Here is a 16,272-nt window from a genome sequence, read left to right on the forward strand (position 1 = left end):
AAGACACATGCAAAAAGAGGGGTAGAAAGGTCACAAAAGACCAACATTGAGCATTTGTCTCAAGCCTGTTCTGGCCAAGTATAGCTCTGGACCTTGATATTTGGCCTCAGCTTCATTTTAACAAGTATGACTTTTCCAACTGGTAGGCTTGAAGAAGGGAGAGCTGACCTAGATAACTCCTGAGGGAACCTCCAACCTGGACTCTGAGTCTATTAAATTTATGACAGATCTTCCAAAGCTAGAAATCTATTTTCCCCCTCACCAGTAGATATCTTGATGGTCTCCTCTTTTAGGAAGTCAGACTGGGAAAATCCCATTAACAGTTCAGAATAGAATCTGTCCTGGAGTTATGTAACAGTTCAAATCTTCTGAGGAGTAGAAATGCATCTTCCATGTCAGGATGCAGCCTGGCATAAAAGGAAGAATATATTACTTGGATAAGAAACAGTGATTTTTGTCTTAATTCATGGCTATTATATCACTTTCAAAGAGAGATAATAAAGGCCTGAGGTAGGCACAAGATAATGGATATTACATTAATCTGCCCATAACCACCACTAATCTGGATTGTATGTACAAGATAATCAGGTTTTTGGCTGAATCTTACATCTGGTATTTGAATCCCTACAAATAAAATACTAGAAATATTGTAGCAATAGAAGAAAATCCCCAAGAGAAGTCTTTCTGGGTACCTCTAAACCACATCCCTCCCTAACATGCTTTCTGGCATGTAACTACCATTGCAGGAAAAATGTCTCTTAAATGTAGTTAGCTCTGCAGACTCAACGAAATAGGACACATCTTGAGGGATTTTAAAATTTTGTCAGGGACTGTATTTTCATGCAACAGGAAAATGAGTATACCTTAATATTAGCAAATAGTCTGGAGCATATAAGAACTTCTTCTGACTTATTTATAAGGGCAGAAGTCCATGGATCACAATGTCGGGGAGGTTCCAAAGAGAAACTGGGTTTTGTCAATCATTTGTACCTATGTCTCCCAAATCAAGGACCTCAGTGTCTGTGTTATGGGATACCTCTCAGATAATAATAAGTCTTTTGGCTATATTTTGGATGAGGTCAAAAATGGTTCCACCTTATTTATGAATTCCATTCTATTGCCTCTCTCATAATGTTTGGCTGTGTCATTATTTACTATTCCTCTGTTTTCAAATTTTTTAAGGGTTATTATACTAAAGAAAATTATTTTTGTTAATGCAAAGGGCAGAATTAGATCAAAATGGGGGAGTTATAGGAACACAAATGGTGGCTCTTTTCCAAAAAAGAATGGATGCCTCATTAGATATTAACTCTTTAGTTATTGTTTCCCACAACTGGAGGGGTATTCGTTTGTTGTTGTTGTTCAGTCACTCTTCAGTCTTCATGACCCCAGTTAGGGTTTTCTTGTCAAAGATAATGGAGTAGTGGACTATTTCCTTTTCTAGCTCATTTTAGAAGTGAAAACTGAGGTGAATACAGTTAAATGACTTGCCCAGGTTTACTCAACTAGTAAGTATATGAGGTCAGATTTGAATTTAGAAAGATGAAAGACTCCAACCCAGTGCTCTATCCACTACCTACCTGCCAGGAGGTATTCAAGCCAGGTTTTATTGGGGGTGATTAAGAGGTGATTCAACTATCAGATCATGGATTATTCAAAATAACCCCTAAGAGCCATTTGGCCTTCTTATGAATTTATCATTTGGCTCTCAAACTCTCCTAACAGAAGATATCATTAGGTTGAAAAGGAGCATACTAAGTGTCTTGACATACTAGAAAATTGGGATGACTCTAGTAAAATGAAATTCATATATTTGGGTTCAAAAAATCAACCCTACAAGTAAAGGAGCTGGGAGACATAGCTAGAATAGCAAATAACATTTTGGTCTCATTAAGACAGGCATAGGTTCCAAGAATAAGGAGATCATTATTCCTCTGGGCTCTATCCTGGTCACACCATATCTGGAGGGCCACAGTTTAAGAACACTGTGAAGCTGGGAAAAATCTCACAGAAGGGCACTGAAATTGGTAAAGAGACTGAGTCCTGGCCATGCACAGGTTAGCCAAAGGAATGACTGGGGTTTAATTTGGTGATGAGAAGACTTAGGCTTCGGAGCCATGAGAGCTATCTTTGAGTATTCGATTGGTTATTGTGTGTAAATGGGTTCATTTTATGTTATTTGGATCCAGAGAGAAGAACCAAGCACAAAGCTTGGAAAGAGTAGTGATGGACAAATTTAATTTTGATGACTGAGAAAAAACCTTCCTAACAATTAGTGCTGTCCAAAGGTGGAACTGCACACCTTCAGAATCTCTTTTATTGGCAATTTTCAAGCAGAGGTTGGATGAGCTCCTGTGAGATATGTCATAATAGACTCCATTTTCCTGTGGGATTCGGTTAGTCATTGAAGTGCCTTCCATTTCTAAATATTCTGTTATTTTGGATTCCATAACTTTTCTAAAAGGCAACAGTAAGTATAACATGATGAAAAGGACACTCACACCTGAGTCAGAAAAGAATTAAGTTGAAATTCTGGCTCTGCCACTTATTGGGCAAATGACAATCTCAGTTTCATCATCAGAAAAATGGAGATAATAATAATGTCACATTTCTGTAGCATGTTGTAAGCCTTAAAATGTTATAAAAATATGGCATTATCATATGTTATTATCATCATTGAACTGCCTCCCTACCGAGGTATTGTAAGGAAACCTTTTGTAGACTTCAAAGTTCTACATGAATGGGAGTGACTGTTTTTTTCTGTAAGGATGGACTATGCTCCATTTGTCCAAAGCTTTGGAGATTACCAGAGGGATAACTGGCAAGGAAACTATGTTAACAGAGCACTTCCTGAGAGGGAGGGAAGGAAAGCTATTTCCTCAATATCAGCCCTTCCTCATTGAGAAACCTGTAAAATTGTGGAGAGTGTCAACACAAATAGAAAAACTGTCCCCTGGTCATTAAAGGTTAAAAAACTAAGAACATTTATTCCAGAGAGCCTGATGGAAGAATCGTTTGTTGGGGGGCTTTGTTCAACTAGCAGAGCTGAAGGAGGCTTTGCTGGCTTGTTTCAGAATAGTCCTCATGGTAGAAGAAGCAGTATGGCAGCCAACTTGTCACTCTGACAATCTAAGCTGCAGACAAAGTACCAACCTGCACTGAGATGGGAGCTTCCCCATTTGGAGCTCCTGAAACGAATGGCATCCAGACTAGTTCATGTTTCTTTCTCTTTCTCTTTCTTTTCTTTTCTTTTCTTTTCTTTTCTTTTCTTTTCTTTTCTTTTCTTTTCTTTTCTTTTCTTTTCTTTTCTTTTCTTTTCTTTTTTCTTTTCTTTTCTTTTCTTTTCTTTTCTTTTCTTTTCTTTTCTTTTTCTTTTCTTTTCTTTTCTTTTCTTTTCTCTCTCTCTCTCTCTCTCTCTCTCTCTCTCTCTCTCTCTCTCTCTCTCTCTCTCTCTCTCTCCTCATAGAATGTATGTTCTGCCCTAATTGTCTTTCTGTTCTCTGTGACATCCCATCTCCTGTCCCCATACCTTTGCACAGACTGACAGAGCGCATGAAACATACTCCCTTCTCACTTCTACCTCATCAGATCCCCAGGTTCTTTGCATGCCCAAGTTCCATCTCCTGCAGGAAATCTATTGTGGACCCCACACACACACACACAGCTCCTAGTGCTCTCCTTACCTCTACCACAGATATTACTTTGTAGATATTTTCTATTTATTTAACTATGAACATATTGTTTCCCCAAATTATTATTAACATCAATAAGAGCAGATTTTTTTTCATCTCTCTGTCTTCAGCACAATAGCACAGTGTCTGGCACATAGTAAATGCTAATAAATCCTTATTAAATTTGAGCTGTGTCATGATTTGAAAAGGAAGAAATCAGATTTTTGAGGACAAGAAAGATTTTTGGTTTGTTGTTATTTTTTTTCCTCCCGGGCTACCACGGCTTAGAATCCCTGGCTATTTCCTCCTGCCACGTGTGTCTGTGTCCAGACTGTGGCTAACGATTCCCTGAAGACACCGGAAACAGCCATGCTGTGTATGCTCACCCTAAGGAGCTCTTTATTAGAGCTGCTCAGAGTGAGCACCACAGGGAACGGTCTGTGAGGAATTTGTGTTTTCAGGTTCAGCAGAAGCTACGTGTCTGGCAAATGTGCACGGAGGCCACTTGCTTCCTTTGAAGGGTGTCAGAAAGGGCTAGTAACATGATAGAGAAAAGGATGCAGTAGAACCAAAGGCTTGGACATCTAGGAAGGGAGAGATCTACCAAGAGATCTCCATCAACTGTTCAGAGATTCTTCTGCTAAAGTGCTAAGCCATTTCTGGACTCTCTGTGTCATTTGGACTTGGCTCTAAATAACTGTAACAAATTTTCAGCAGCTTTGAAATGTGCATTGAGAAGTTCTGAGCTTTTCACTTTGAAATGATTCTTCAACAAGGGCTCAGAACAGCCTACACTTCCCACAGTCCAAAGATCCGGCTGCCAGACTAATAGCCTAAGCACATCCAAGATTCCACAGAATCTTCAAGTGTAGACAATGAAAATATATCTGGTCTCTATTCTATCCCAGCACTAAGAACAATGGAGATCATGTTCATTGAAATTAACTTGATGTGGATTCTCAAACAGGATGGGTGGATCACCAACAAAATGGAGAAAGAAAGAAAGAAAGAAAGAAAGAAAGAAAGAAAGAAAGAAAGAAAGGAAAGAAAGAAAGAAAGAAAGAAAGAAAGAAAGAAAGAAAGAAAGAAAGAAAGAAAGAAAGAAGAAAGAAAGAAAGAAAGAAAAGAAAGAAGAAAGAAAGAAAGAAAGAAAGAAAGAAAGAAAGAAAGAAAGAAGAAGAAAGAAAGAAAGAAAGAAAGAGAAGAGAGAAAGAGAGAGAGAAAGAGAGAGAGAAAGAGAGAGAGAAAGAGAGAGAGGAAAGAGAGAGAGAAAGAGAGAGAGAAAGAGAGAAGAGAAAGAGAGAGAGAAAGAGAGAGAGAGAAAGAGAGAGAGAAAGAGAGAGAGAAGAGAGAGAGAGAAAGAAGAGAGAGAAAGAGAGAGAGAAAGAGAGAGAAGAGAAAGAGAGAGAGAAAGAGAAGAAGGAGAGAAAGAAAGAGAGAGAGAGAGAGAAAGAGAGAGAGAGAAGAGATGAGAGAGAGAGAGAGAGAAGAGAAGAGAGAGAGAGAGAAGAGAGAGAGAGAGAGAAGAAAGAAAGAAAGAAAGAAAGAGAAAGAAAGAAGAAAGAAAGAAAGAAAGAAAGAAAGAGAAAGAAAGAAGAAAGAAAGAAAGAAAGAAAGAAAGAAAGAAAGAAAGAAAGAAAGAAAGAAAGAAAGAAAGAAAGAAAGAAAGAAAGAAAGAAAGAAAGAAAGAAGAGAAAAAGAAAGAAAGAAGAAAAGAAGGAAGAAAGGAAGGAAGGAGGAAGGAAGGAAGAAGGAAGGAAGGAAGGAAGGAAGGAAGGAAGGAAGGAAGGAAGGAAGGAAGAAGGAAGGAAGGAAGGAAGGAAGAGGAAGGAAGAAGGAAGGAAGGAAAGGAAGAAGAAAGAAGAAAGAAAGAAAGAAAGAAAGAAAAGAAAAGAAGAAAGAAAGAAAGAAAAGAAAGAAAGAAAGAAAGAAAGAAAGAAAGAAAGAAAGAAAGAAAGAAAGAAAGAAAGAAAGAAAGAAAGAAATTTTAACAAACAGCACAGAATTGTGATTTGATGTGTGATAGAACATTCACGGCATTGCTAATGAGATCTGCAAGTCCTCCTTCCCTTGAAGGTTAGGTTTCCTAACCTGGGGAAAGTGTACCAGGACAGCCAGAAAACAAGAGTTCAAATCCAGGTTCATGTATAACTTTACACAAGTCACTGAGCCTCTCTATATAAAATGAAGTGAAAGAATCTACACTAATGAGTCTCCATAGTTCTTTTCAACTATAAATCTATGATTGCAGCACAATGGAGCTGGAAGATGGCAGCAGGGAAGAATTGGAGAGGAAAGCCACCAGCATCATTTCAAGATGCTGAGGACCCAAATCTGGGAGACTGGCAAAAGCCCAAGGTTGGCCCGTCATTTATTTGGGTAGCCATTTTCCAATGGCTGTAGAGCAAGAACTCTGTCTTTAAAACTTAGAAATTCTTTTTCTGGCATCTCTTTTAAGATAGACTAACCTTCATTCCCATCAGCAGGTGAGAAAGGCGGCAGGGGAAGCCTTTGAAGGCCATCTCTTCCTCTCTCTTTAGGTCATTTGCTGCCCCTTCACTCCCAAATAGGCTTCTCAGTACAGGGAGTCTACCACTCCCATATGCTTATACAGATAGGAGGCCCAAGCCTCTTTAGAAGCACTGTAAAAGAGTGCAGAGTCTAGGCTCAGAGTCCACACTACAACATAGTATTTGAACTCTTTCTGTTATTGTTTGCTTGTAATTTAGTTTTTCTTCCCAGATTATTTTACCTTATTTCTAAATTCGATTTTTCTTATGCAGCAAGATAATTGTATAAATATGTATACATATATTGCATTTAACATATACTTTAACATGTTTAATATGTGTGGGACTGCCTGCCATGTAAGGGAGGGGGTGGAGGGAAGGAGGGGAAAAGTTGGAACAGAAGTTTTTGCAAGGGCCAATGTTGAAAAATTACCCATACATATGTTCTGTCAATTAATAATAATAATAATAAAGAAGAACAAATTATGCTAGACTAACCGCCTTTCCTTTTTTGAAAAGATGAACGAAATAACCCATGGTGGAGAAAGCATGTGAATATATTTTACCTAAATTTTTGCAAAACTTTTGAGAAAGTATCTCATACTGTTCTTGTGAGGAGTGCATGCTAGTAGATGATAATACAATGAGAAGAATTCAGAACTGGTTGGAGCAAGCAGGGAAGGGTCTTAAGTTCATGACATATAAGAATCAGGTGAAAGAATTTGACATCTTTAGCATGAATAAAATGCAAGTATTTGGAGGATTGTCCAGTAAAGGGAGATTTGTCTTGTTCTAATCAGTTCCACAGGGCAAAACCAGGAAAAATAAATGAAATTCATAAAAAGGAAAATTCAGGTTTTAAGCCAGGAGAATCTTCCTAACAACTAGAGATGTCCAAGAGCAGAATGTCTTGGTTTTAAATCATTCATCCTTTGGAGGTCTTCGAAAAGAGCCTGGCTGACCAATTTTCAGCTACGTTATAGTGGGGATTCCTCCATATATAAGTTGGACTGGATGGTTATTGCATTCCCTTCCAATTCTCAAATTCTGTGATTTTGTAATTCTTATACTCCATTCTTCTACTTTGGCCACTTTTCCTTTCTTCCTTCTAATCAAAGGCTCCATCTTTGACCCTTTTTCTATCATTTGCTTGCTGGGCTTTAACTTTTAACTCATCATGGATGATTCCCATCATCATTCCCCCATTTCTAGCTACCTGCAAGTCATCTCTACCTGTATATACCAGCAATTCTTCACAAGCTCACTACATTCAACTCATCCTCTCCTTCCTCCCTCCCTCCACTCTCTGCTTCCGAGGAGCCATAGCTATGTCTGTTGTATTGCATTCATCAATTGGCCACTTGAAAGCAGGGACTATTTCAGTCTTTGTATGTCTTATCCCCATTCCTGGAATACAGTAAATGATCATAAATGTTTGTTGACTGATTAGTCACCTAAGCCCCAAACTCAGTTTTCTTTGGCTGCTTCGTCTGTATTTCTCATGTACGATAAATCATAAAGTCATCTTGATTCTACCCATGGGAGTGGTGTGGAATGCTACATAGTGATCAAGGAGATTAAGTCGAATAAGGATAAAGAGATCAGGCACAATGCAAACCTCCCTTCTTTCTGTCTTCAAGAGAATTTTTCTAAAGTAGTGAGATTAGAGACAATCTGTCTGAAATGTCAGTAACCTATCTACTCAGCTGAAACATTTGTTATTAAATAAAACATGTTGATAAACTTCTAAAACTTATATTTTCTCACAGACAGCTACCAAATTTTCTTTCCAAAACTGTTTTCTCTCTCCTCATTCTTCTGAGTTTATGGAATTAGCAACCCCACATGAACTGGGAACATTAAACTTTCCTCTGGAGGCTTTTGCTTCTTGCAAACAATGATTTCATCACAATTTAAGTATGATAAATTGCCATTATTTATGCTCATGAGCATGAAACTTTCCGAATGTTTTCCACAGAACCTACCCTGAAGTTGGCCTGGTTATTCTTGAAAACTTTTTCTAGGCCATGAAAACACAAGGTAGCAAATTCAGTTTTTCATCCCAGAAAATACATTCAAACTTTACTGTAATCCTCTTCATCAGAGACCTGGGATAAAGTGAGCCATAATGAATTATATCCAACCACAATAGCAATAGGATTTGATACTTACCAAAGTAACCTCTCTAGAAAAAGTCTATCTACAAAATGTGAGTAATCAATCCTGGGGCATCTGAAGGCATCCATTACAGTAGAGACCTTCAATTAGATATGTTCGATGGCTGTCATGTTTAACCTATAGTAGATAGGAAAGAGAGATAAAACAATTGGAATACACGGTTTTGCAAGATTTGGAATGTTGAAGGCAAATGTGGGAAACTATCTTTGCATGTATTTCAAAAATTAAGAGCTATTATTAAAAAAAAAAAAGTCCAGCAATTGTTCCTTATTTTGTCCATCATGGTCAAACAGAACCCAGTTAACCTTTTTTTATGGTGAGAACTCTTCAGAGATTTGAGAATAGCAATAATATTCCTCCCTGTTCCTTGTCTTCTCTTCTCCTAGATAAATATTCCTAGATCCATGAATTGATTCTTAGAAGCACAGTAGGAAGAGACAGGCGGACTAGAAATCAGAAAGAGATGAATCGAGTTCAAATCCAGCCACATATATGTACTAGTTGGACAGCCTTTCCCACTTTCCTCATCTATAAAATGGAATAATAAAAGTACATATCTCATGGGATATCATACAGGATGAAATGAAATCATTCTGATAAAGCACATGCAAGCTTGGAAGCACTGTATAAAGATGATCTATCATGATATTCATAGTTATATTCAGAGCACTTTCCCAGTTCTATTAACCCTTCTCTGGACATCTTCCAGCCAATCAAGACATGTGAAATTGAGAACTAAAAATAATAGCACCGATGAGGTATAACTAGGGAGAGTGCAAAAGACTCTTCCATGTCACTGCAGCCTAAAAATCAAGGTCCCCATCTTCCCAAATGCCGAATTAAGCCTTAGAGCATCCCCCAAGTATTAGCTAGTACTTCTCATTTACATATTAAACATTTTAGAGAGCCTCGTGCTTTTCAAAATACCTTCATGCTCATTTATCTTTGACATCTATATAGTATCTGAAACCTGTGAGGTAGCTGGGTTTAGCGTTGTTATCCCCATCTTAGAGGGAAAGCAAGAGAGGTCAAAGAGATTTGTGTTTTTGTTGAGGTCACCACAGCAATGAAATAATGTAATTGGACTTAGAATTCAGAATTTTTGGTCTTTTAGGCTTTTCAATGTTATCATGTTTGATAAGTACTTCAGTTCACACCATCTCAGGCTCCATCAAATTCAGACATTATTACCAAGTATATACTATGGGAGCAGCACGGGACTGGATACTAAGAAATGCAAATAAGTCGAAGACATAGCCTTGCCTTCCTGGATCTTACAGTCTATAGAGAGAGAGAGAGAGATGAGCTAAACATAGGAAAGATAGCTAATTGTGTATAAAGTCATTCATTTATTCATGCTACAAGCATTTTAAGTGCCAGCCACTTGCCAGACATTTATAAAAGGGCATCGTGGGATAGAGAGCCAGATTTGGAGAACTGAGATGACATATTCTGTCCTTGGGTAAACCATTTAATTTTTCAAGAGAGTAACCAGAAGCACAAGCAGGATATTAAAAGGTCTTGGGTCCATGTCACATGAGACACAGTTGAAGGCATTGGGACTATTTAGGCTGAAAAAGATTCATTAAGAACACTGGTGGTTTAATGGGGGAAGAGTGGTTTGATGTAGTCTGTTTGGCCCCAAAGGGCATAATCAGGAATAATCCAAGGAAAGTCTAAAGAGACACATTTAGGCTTGATTCCAGGAAAGCTTCCAAACAGTTGGAGCTTTATAAGTCAAGTCAGCTGCCGCAGGAGGTAGAAGGTTCCCCTCCTCTGCACTATTCAAATGGACACTGGATGGCCACTTGTGTTAGAGCAGGGATTTCCTTGGATCAGACTAGATGGCTGCTAAGGTTTTCTGATTTTAAAATCCTGTGATTTTTATGAACTATTCCTCATCTACCATTTTATAATTTCATTTGCTACAGGTGCAAGTGGTTTGTGAATCAAGCATCAGAGCAGTACAGTGGAAAAAATTTAAATCCAACTTCTCTATTTGCCTTCTGTATAACCTTTGGGAAAATATTCTTTGCTTTTCCTGGCTCCCATTTTCTCATCTATTAAAAAAGGAATTTTTAAGACTAAATGATCTCTATACAGAAAAAAAAGAGTACCCAACTGACCCAGGTCCAAATCTGGCTTCAGATACCAATAATGGATGATTTGAGGAAGTCAGGGAGCCTCTTTCTGTCTCAGTGTCTTCATCAGTACAATGATGGGGCTGGATCAGATGGTATCTTCCCACTCTAGATCTAGGATACCATGATCCTCTCCTCAAATCAGAGATGTAAGGAACCCTCTTAAGATACCCATTTCCTGGCACATTTTTACTACTAACTCACGGAGCCAATAAACTAAGTGCTGGAGTTCATGCTTTTCCAGGAAAGATTGAATCAAGAAGACTTAATCTATGGCCATTCACCAAATAAGCAGAAGACAGGGATGAAGGTGACCCAAAAAAGCCAGAGCTCCAGAGTGATGGGCTGTGCTCAATGAACAGTTGACTCCCTAAGATTCTGAATTGAGCATTCTTAGGTTAGGGAAGAATTCTTAGGTTAGAGAAGAATTAGAGCATTCTTCTCTACTCGGATCTGAAGCAAACTGTCTCCTACTTCCCCCATTTAATGTTGTACCTGTATTTTGTAATAGTTCACATCTGCACAGAACCTTATAATTTCAAAACACTCTACCAAAATAGCCTTCTCTCTTGACTAGTAAATGTTCCTTTTCTGGGATATTCCATTCCTAAATAGAAAAGCTTGGCTGACACCAGTGGACCTGATGAAACAAACTGAGAGAGCCAAATGGATTGTCTAATTTTAGCCTATGTCTTTAAGGATGTTTCTGTTTGAGAGTACTCTGAATTTTAAGACAATCATTGACATAGTAATTATTTTTATTACCTGAAACTTTATGTAAAAATTAATATGAACAATTCAGTAATGATTAGTATTGATGCAGTATTAATTAACCTCTCAGGCATAATGGTCCAAAAGTAGCTTAAACATATCTCAATGGGTTGACCCTGTGGCCTGATCAAGTCTCATTCTTATCTCATTTGGGTGATCTAAAGATTTTTCTTAGAGAGAAGTTTTTTCATGGTTTCTAATGGTGTTCTACAAAGTGTATGGTTCTTAGACCAATGCAAAAAATAATGGACATGGCAAGTGTCCCTCACTGTAACTTTGCCACATCTCTCTATTGCTATATCATAAATCTTCCCTATTTCCACAATAATAACAGCTAGATTTTATAAAGCATCTACTATCTGCCAGACACTTTATAAATATCTCATTTAATCCTCAAAACAACTCTGTGAAAATGCATTATTATTACCATTTTGCTTATGAGGAAACTGAGGCTGAGAGAAATTAAATAACTTGCTCAAGTTCACACAACTAATACATGTCTGAAAGAGGATTTGAACTTAGTTCTTCCTTCCCTGGGACCAAGTACTCAATTAACTGTGCCACTTTATGGGAACTCTGAAAATAATCAAAATTAAATAGATTTACAATTGCTATGTAGGCTATCACAGTTGGCAATTTTTATTTGAAATACTTTCTTAATATTTTTAAAGTGGGAACTAGATGATTTATGCTGCTGGAATTGGAAATCAGGAAAACCTGAGTTAAAATACAGCCTCACAAAGTTAATAAATAGCTCTGTAACTCTGGATAAGTCACTTAATTTCTCTCAGCCTCAGTTTCCTCATTTACAAATGGGTGATCATGACATCACCTATCTCACCAGATTCCTGTAAAGACTCAATGAGATCAGAGATATAAAATCCTTTGCATACCATAAAGCACTATACAGATGGTGGTGGTGGCAGTGGCAGTGGTTTAGTGATAATGGAAATGGTGATAATGAAGATGATGATGATGATGATAGTGAGAATAATGATAATGATGCTTGAGAAGAAGATCATGGTTACAATGATGCTGATGATTACTCTGATGTTGATCATGATGATGATAATAATGTTGTTAATGATGGTGATCATAGTGATGATAAGGTGATAAAGTGACAAAGATGTTAATGTTATGTACTGAGAGTCAGGAAGCTTGATATTTTGTCTAGATTTAGTCTAGTCTGGTCTAGCTTTATTCTATCACTAACTATATTTACAACTTTAGGAAAGTCACTCAAGCTTTTGGGGTCCCAAGAGTTTTGGGCTAGAAAAAGGAGATAAGTTGAACAATGGATTAAAGCCTTCCATTTGGAGTTGAAAGGTCTGGGTTCAAAACTCAATCTTTGTTCTTCTTCTCTATGATGGACAAATCACTTACCCTGAATTTCTCTGCTTGTAAAATGAGGTTTTGAGATAAAAAGGACATTTCTAGCTCTGAATCTCTAATGTTAAATGAGTCCTCAACTTCCCATTAGCTTCTAATATGCTATATTTTTGCCCTAAGGTCCTTGTAGGTCTAAAGTTTTGAGTTCTAAGATATTTTCCTTCCATAACATGTACCAAAGTCCCTTCTAATTTAACATTTTAAAATTCTAAGAATTCTCATTCCCTATAACCGTTAATTATCTATACCATACATTCAAATATTTGACGATATAGTGCAGTGGAAAGAGCATTGGATTTGAAGTGAAAGAACCTAGATTCAAATCCTAATGCTGTTACATGCTCTCTTTGAAAACTTGGAGCTCATTTAACCCCTTTGAGTCCCAGTTTGTTCAACTTTAAAATTGGGAACTTGGACAAGATTACCACAAGTGTTTCTTCCATATCTCTATGCTATGTTCTTCCTTGTCCAAATAGAAGCCATTACTAAATATAGACTGTACCACTAAAAGAAGATCTGATTTAAAAGAATATGTATGTGTATACACACACACACACACACACACACACACACACACACACACACACACACTAAATAATAGTTAGAATTACAGGTCACATTCAGAATTTATCCAAACCAGATTTTAAGAGGAAGGGAGTGAGGAATAGAGAGGTAGAAAAAAGAACCTGATGTATATAGACTAAAAGTAGTTATTATAATGAACAGAGAAATCTAGAAAAAGAAGAGTCTTACACACTCTGGCTGTGTGGCTCTGAGTTACTCATTTAGCTTTTCAAAAACACAGACAACTTTCTAAAACTATAACATCTAGAACAGGTACTGATCTGTTTTGCTAGGAAAGTAACCTCAACAAAAGTCCGCTATAACAGTGGAATCATGGGAAAGCTGTTACAAAAAAATTCAGACCACTGTAGTACTTCACAAGTGTTAATTTTCCCAATGATTCTAAAATCCAGAAGGATGAGGAATGTGATATATAATTCCTTTGTATCCCCCATCAGTATTTGACATAGGATGACCTCTCAGGTCTTCATTAGTTGTTCTGCAGATATTTGCCAAAATAAGTTAAAAACTACTACCACCTGTAGTTTTCATCACATTTTTCAAAATTCACTATCATTTTAGCAATTACAGCCAAAAGCATCTACTCTGATATTTAATCCATTTTATTCAATGACTCATTTCCTATTAATTTTTTTAATATATTGACACCTTGCAAAGTTGATAACTGGCAAACTAATCAGATAATTTCCTCTACATCTCCTCCATCAATATCCTACTAAGAATTCAAGGTCCCTCAGGTAGCCAGAATTTTAAATAATTATGACCATATAGTCCTAGAGAACAAAAGATGAAATATACTTTCTCCTCAAAAGAGAAGTAGGTGACTACATATATGGAGCATGGTATATGCTGCCAGATATGATGATCATGTTAGTTTTATTCTGTCATCTGTTACAAGGGAGAGTTCAGCAGAGTTAATAAACATTTATGAAGCACCTACTCTGTGACAGACACTATACTAAATGAAAAGATTCTGGCATAAACGCAAAGGAATTAATATAAAATTTACCATTTAAAAACAGAAATATGTGTTTTAAAATTCCACGAAATGGCTGAACAAGTTGTGATATATGATTATGATGGAATACTATTGTTCCATCAGATGAGGGTGGTTTCAGAAAAACCTGGAAAGATTTACATGAACTAATGCAAAGTCAAATGGGCAGAACCAGGATAACAGTGGACAAGTAAAAGCAATATTATATGATGATCAACTGTGACTGACTTAGTTATTCTGAACAAAACAATGATCCAAGAAAATTTCAAAGGACTTTCAGAAAAAAAAAAAGAATTGATGGAGCTTGGATGCAAATGGGAGCATAATTTTTTTATTTTTTTGTTTTTCTTGAGTTTGGTTTTTTTCCTTGATCTATGTTTTTTTTTTCGTAACATGTACGTTTTGCATGACTGCACATGAATAATCTAGAGCAAATTGTTTGCCTTCTCAAAGAGGAAGGAAAAGAAGAGAGAGAACTTGGAACTCAAAAATTTTAAAAACAGATGTTAAAATTGTTTTTCATGTAATTGGAAGTATATATATGTATATATAAAAATTTTCACATAAAAAATCCATAATCTTGAATAAAATCTATTTAAGAGTTCAGGAGAGATAGAAGAATTTCCTTGTTGCTCTGGGTCTACTGAAAATAATTCACTAAGCACTATGAATGAAAAAGAAGTACATTATTCTTGAACTAAATTAATCTATATGAATTAGGCTGATATTTAAATTGTTTTCTTTATGTGAATTTCATTATGGTTACTCAAAACATCATGCTGTGCTAGGGTGTTAAGTGATTCAGGAATAGAGTAGAAATGCCAAAATTAATAGCACAGCTGTGCACCAAACAGAATCTGTATTTTGACTCCATTAGGCTTTTCATTTCTGGGGGAAAAAACAGTACCATAAAAATTTAAAGTTTGTGAGAAGAAAATGATAAAGGAGTGCTTGTGAGATGCATGACAAAAGCAGAGCTGGACTTTTGATTCAGAAATGGTAAATAAAATAAAGCCTTTAGTCCAACTTTTTAAATTTTTAGGTGGAGACATCTAAAAAGGTGAAGCAGTTTTCTCCAAGGGAATATAATGAATTAGAATGATTCTAAACCAGAGCTTCTGACTCCAAGACACCATGATATCCTTCCACTATGAGACTTCAGGCAGTCTAGGAGCCCTACATACTATTGGGATAAAAGTACTTTACAGATCATCTTATAAACAGGAAGTATTAATTATAATAGCTAATATCTGGATAGAGTTTTGTAAGTTTGCAAAACTCCTGGCACACATTAGCTCACCTTCTTATATTCAAATTTGAAGGTCACTTAAAGGGTGATGAGATACTTGATGAGTAGGAGTTGGCTGAAACAAATTACCAACAAGGACGTGCATGGGAGAAATCACAGAAAAGATGTAATATGTCATCAGAGCTGTGCAAACAGAAAAAAAGTGAGCAAAGAATAACTGATAGACAAGTTTTATGCTCCACTAGTAAGCACACAGTGATAAAAGATTTAGACAAAGACTCAATTCCTTACTCTAAAACATGATGAGAAAATTTGGGAGAGGGTATGAATAAGACCTGCCCAGCATAGAAAAGCATAAATGGACTGAAATCTTCACTAGTGGAAGCAGTTCTAATGTTAATGAAATCCACAGGTGTGCTGACAAGGGGAGGAGCGCAGTGAATAGCATGCCCTTTCAGTTTAATCTACATTAACATTTTCTCCTCCCTTTTTTAAATCTAAATGACCAAGAAAACAATATATCAAACTTTGATTTATAGTGTATGCTGGTTTCCAAGGTGTAAATCAAAAACTGCTGAAAATTTAACAATTGGCTCTTGAGAATTTGAGTTGTACACAGCATACTCCTGAGATCACCCTTCCACTGAAATTTCAGATATGTATTATTATTAAAGGGACTAAGGTGAACTGTGATCATATAATAGCTAACATTTCTGAAACACTTAGATTTACAAAGTTTTTTACATTTGTAATCTCATTTGATCCAAAAAGAAACCTGTAA

The 16,272-nt window shown here is 36.7% G+C and overlaps 1 long non-coding RNA gene across 1 annotated transcript in view; it reads right to left on the bottom strand.

Moving 5' to 3' along the window:
• Nucleotides 1-266: 266 nt before the first annotated feature.
• The window catches only part of LOC141545466 (uncharacterized), a 32,883-nt gene continuing 16,877 nt past the window's right edge, over nucleotides 267-16,272 (bottom strand). The window contains exons 3-4 of the long non-coding RNA XR_012483022.1: nucleotides 8,354-8,476; nucleotides 267-407 (exon numbers count right to left, since the gene is read on the bottom strand). This is a non-coding gene — a long non-coding RNA (uncharacterized LOC141545466). The remainder of the gene's footprint in view (nucleotides 408-8,353; nucleotides 8,477-16,272) is intronic.

This window comes from Sminthopsis crassicaudata, chromosome 6, assembly GCF_048593235.1.
Source record: "Sminthopsis crassicaudata isolate SCR6 chromosome 6, ASM4859323v1, whole genome shotgun sequence".
In the NCBI taxonomy this organism is placed as follows: domain Eukaryota; kingdom Metazoa; phylum Chordata; class Mammalia; order Dasyuromorphia; family Dasyuridae; genus Sminthopsis; species Sminthopsis crassicaudata.